The 5194-nt window shown below is 33.1% G+C and overlaps 1 pseudogene; it reads left to right on the top strand.

The window, feature by feature from the left end:
- Positions 1-3802: 3802 nt before the first annotated feature.
- On the top strand, positions 3803-3921 carry LOC111742173 (annotated as a pseudogene).
- Positions 3922-5194: the final 1273 nt, after the last annotated feature.

The raw sequence follows: 5194 nt of genomic DNA on the forward strand, positions 1-5194 counted from the left end.
CATGGCTCTTCTTATCATACATATATAAAAAAATTGGATGTGCTTTTACATTACTATATCAACTAAATTATTAGCTTTTTGAGAACAAAGTTCATACTTAACTCCTAAATCAACAGTGTGTTTAACAGTACATGGCACTGTGTCTAGCCTGAAGGGTTTGTTCATTGAGAATTTTTTAATTCAATTAAACTTGATTTCTATTTTTCAGACATTTTTATTATTTAATATTTTACAGACACAGTCCCAGAGAATAAGTTCACAGTGAAGAAAGACTCACTTTATCATTAAAAGTTAACTCTTTTTTGAAATATCGTTAAAGAGAAAGTTTATGTACCCAGGCTATCTATTCAGCAAGTATTTATTTGAATTAATGACAACACTGCAGGGTCTGTTGTTTTTTGTGTCTCTCTGGCACAATTCTGTAACTCAAAGAGAGCCATCTTTCTATCAGCCCTTGCCTATGAGGCTCCATTGCAAAAACCGTCCAGTTGTCAATGCTATTATATCAACATGACTCATAAATTACCTGTGTGCACACACAGTTATTGAAATATAAGTACATGGTATCTTACAGTCCTTGGCACTGTAAGATAAGGCACAGTTGGGAATATGTCTTCATTTGAGTTCAAGTCTATGAGGAATTAAGGTCAGCAGATTGGTGTCCTTATTTTCTATCTGAGCTCAAATAGGAAAAAAAATGATAAACGTAATGTAATAATTTATTTGCTTTCTGCTTTGTCTATAATTTTGTCAGTAAAATAGGATGATCTCAGGGCCTCATTACAATGGTGGCCACTTTCTAAAGTTTCAGGAGTTCAAAAAAACACACATAGCAAAAAGGGAGGGAACCTTCATTTTATTCATCAGTAGATATTTGTCAAGTATCTCTTCTGCACACAACCCTGTTTTAAGTATTTTAGAAAACATAAAAACTAGGAAATATAACGATGATTTCATACATACATACATGTTTCATCCATATGTATATAAATTACCCATGTACATTTCTATACATAGCAATATCTGCAACTATATTTATTTTTATATTTATACATCTAAGTATTTATCTTTATTTTTATATATTTCTTTAAAATATTAATTTATTGCTGTTGGTATCTAACAAAAAGCTTTTCACACAATGTTTGATAAGAAAATATTGTTTGATAAAAAACAAAAGAAAACAAAAGTACTGCATACATGAAATATTCTCTATAGTAGATAAAATAATGGTTCCCCAAAGATGTCCATATCCAAATCCTAGGAATTTGTGAATATATTACCTTACATGTCAATAGAAATTTGGCAAATGTACCTAAAATTAGGACCTCGAGATAAGATTATTGTGGATTGCCCAGGTGTGATCAATTTAATCACTGTATCTTAAAGGTACAGAAACTTTCCTGGCTATGGTCAAAGAAAACTGTGAGGACAGAGAAAAATCAAAAGTTGATTGGCTTTGAAGATGGAAGAAGGGGGGTATATGAGCCAAGGAATCCAGCTAGCCTCTAGAATCTGGAAATGGCAAAAAGTTTATTTTCCTCTAGAGCCTCCAGAAAGGAGTGAAATTCTGCTTATATCTTGATTTTAGCCCAGTGAGACCTATGTTATACTTCTCCAGGAAGATAAGACAATAAATTGTCATTTTAAGTGACTGTATTTATGGTAATTTGTAACAGTACCAATAGTTAACTAACATACCTTCATTCTTGGCAGTTTACGCGAACTCTTTTATACCCTGTCCCTAAACAACGTGATCCTGGCAAATGTATCCATTAGCATGTATTTCTATCCTCCAATCACCACAAACATATCTTAATAAATTTCTCCTTGATCATCTCATGCTTGAATCATACCTTTGTTATTTTAACCTTTTTCCAAGTTTAGCAACACACTAGGTATTTGATAATTGTCTATAATTTAGTGAACCCTTGCATTTCCAATAACATAATGGCAATTCCTTAAGGACAGATGTTTGAAATATTATCTTATATCCAAAGAAGAAATCACATGAACGTTAGGAAGATTACAAAGTTAAAACACAAATTACAACTATAGGGGAGAAACAGAATTTGAAAAGAGAAAAATGTGATCTTTGTATTTATAGAGCATCTTTATTGAAGTTACTCTAAGTGCCTTACTAGTAATAAGTAGCAGACATAGAAAGCTATTAACATTTCAAGAGGACAAATGTCATATAGATTTCAGCTTACTATTGTAACTGCCTAGGAATTTGAAGAAACCTTTAAGCATTTGCCTCACTTAAGTAGTATGATCACTAGCCTAATGAGCACTTGTAAATAATGTAAATGTTCTACGTTATTGATATAACCTAGTTATTTTGTTAGATTATGATAACATGTCAAAACATCTTGAATTTCGTCTGTCCAAGGAGCTCAGCTTACCAGTCTTTTTCAGTTTCTGCAAAGCTTGTTGACACTCTAAAGCTGACAAAGTCCAGAGTTTTTATATCATATTTAAGCCTATTAATACTTCCTGAGCTGGTCTTCATTATGAGAGAGACAGATTTTGAAAATGAAGAATGTTCAGGGGTGATATTCAAGAATAGGACTCTATGAGCACTACAACAAGCTAGGCACACTGATTAGAGTAGTCCTTGAATGGATAGTTATCTTCGAAGATGCATATTTCGTACAGGATATTTGTTTTGTGGTAGATTTGGGCTCTTTTGTGTCTTCTCTCAATAATAAATAAGTATGTTCCTTTTGCTTACAGACCATGTATTTACTTAATATATATTTTTTTTTTATCTCGGAGATTGTCTAAATAGTACCTTAGATATAGGAAATAATCAGTAGATACTTGTTACATGATTGAGTTTGTTTAGCCTGTACAAGGTTTTCTCCATATACAATTTAAGAAAGTTACTGTTGTGAGACTGACATGTTTATATGTCCATTTTTTCATTATGTCCTTCATAGGGAGAAAGTGCATGGAAGATACAGTCTTTGTGTTAGTGAATTGGAATAAAGTTTTATCAAGGAGAAATGTGTTTCTGATTACATTCAGCACAGTCTAATTAAGAGAAGAATCAACTGCTTTGTTGAGTAACATGTAAGACTTCACATACTAACATACTGGGTAAACTTTAGTGATTGTTTTAACTGCTGAATCCCACATTTATAAACAAACTCAATAAAACCTGAAAGAACGATTTGATAGCACCAGCAAAAGGAAGTATTTGTGGTGACCATTGTCTGAAGATGAAACTTGCAATAATCTACATACAACTCAGGTTAACATCAATTTTGTACTGTGTTCATGTGTAATCCCGGGGAGAAGAAAATGTTTATTATCTTGAAGTAACGTAAAAGGGATAACACACGGTTTACAAAGGAAACAGCTGGAATGTGCTCTAATCTGCAAGTTCTGATTTCCTTAGGTATGAAGCATGCATAAAAAATTAAACCTCAATGAACAATTTGTTTATTTTCTGTTCCTGACATGATTCATCCCTGCCATAGAAGCAGTCCTGGCTTGAGAGAAAGGGGGGGTGCCTTTAAATAATAAATAATTTAGAGGACCTAGCTCTTATAAATTTAATATTAATTTGACTTCACCATGGTCATTATCAGAATTATAAATATTTTCTCCCATTCAGCCCTCGTTTGTCAATGCCACTTGACCTCCCCCACTCCTCCCCCTTAACTGTGACAGGAGAAATGATAGCATCAACTTTGGGGAAAGACATCAAATAAAACTAAGTACTCATGCATTTATGGATTAGCATAGAAAAGCAAGAGTACATTCATAAGGGATAAATAATGCATCGGAAAGTTGTTCTGGCTAAGGCCGTGCCACCTTCAACGAGCCCGATCTCGTCTGATCTCGGAACCTAAGCAGGGATGGGCCTATTTAGTATCTGGATGGGAGACCACCTAGGAATAGCAGGTGCTGTAGGCATTAAAAAAAAAAAAAATTGTTTTGTAGTTTCTTGGTTATGTGTAGATAATGTGAACTAGTGGTCCTGCATGGACTTCCCAATATGTTTATAAGAAGAGAATGTCCTTTAAAATTTTACATTATATTTTTCAATATGTTTGTATAAATTATATATTAACAAAGAGATATTTTTTCCACCAGTGTAATTTTCTATCAATGACATTGTTTTGTAAATTGAATATTACTATGTGCTCGACACAGTTTAAGCAAAAGAAAACTAAACACTCCTAAATCCTTAAGAAACTAAAAGCTTATATGTCATCTCATGAAATGTTAAGATGGCTACTATTTTTTAATTAATTAATTAATTTAATTAGTTTCAAGTATATAGTACATTGGTTAGACATTTATATAATTTATTAAATGATCCCCCTAATTGCAACTTCTCCTTTATGGTTTTTCACCTAGTCAATATATTAATGCTAACTGCATTCCCTATGCCATGCTCCCCATGCCCATGACCAACTACGAATTTGTATTTCTTTAGGCCTTCACCCCATTCTCCCAGTCCCCCAAGCCCTCTTCCCCTCTATCCAACACCAAATTGTCCACTATATTTGTGAGTCTGTTTTTCATTAGTTTGTTCTTTTTGTTGCTTAGATTCCACATATACATAAAATCATATGGTATTTATCTTTGTCTGATTTATTTAACTCAGCATAATAAAGTCTAGGTTCATCTATGTTGTTGTAAATGGTAGGATTTCATTTTATTTTTTTATGGCTGAGTAATATTCCTTTATGTATATGAAGCATAACTTCTTTATCCAATTGTCTGTTGATGGGCATTTAGGTTGCTTCCATATCTTGGCTGTTGTAAACTGTTCTGCCATAAATTTGGGGGTGCATAGATCTTTATGAATTATTGTTTTGTTTTTCTTTGGATGAATACCAAGAAGTGCAATTGCTGGGTTAAAAAGTAGATCCATTTTTAATTTTTTGAGAAACCTCCAGCTTGTTTTCCATAGCGGCTGTACCAATTTGCAATCCCACCAACAATATATGAGGTTTCCCTTCTCTCTGCACCCTCGCCAATACTTGTTGTTTTTTGATTTATTGATGATAGCCATTCTGACAGCTGTGAGATAATATCTCATTGTGGTTTTAATTTACATTTTTCTGATGATTAGTGACCTTGAGTATCTTTTCATGTGTCTATTGGCCGTCCGTATTTCCTCTTTGGAGAAATATTTGTTCAGGACTTCTGTCCATTTTTTAATTGCATTGTTTTTTTT

Source organism: Pteropus vampyrus, unplaced genomic scaffold (genome assembly GCF_000151845.1).
Source record: "Pteropus vampyrus isolate Shadow unplaced genomic scaffold, Pvam_2.0 Scaffold87, whole genome shotgun sequence".
Lineage (NCBI taxonomy): Eukaryota > Metazoa > Chordata > Mammalia > Chiroptera > Pteropodidae > Pteropus > Pteropus vampyrus.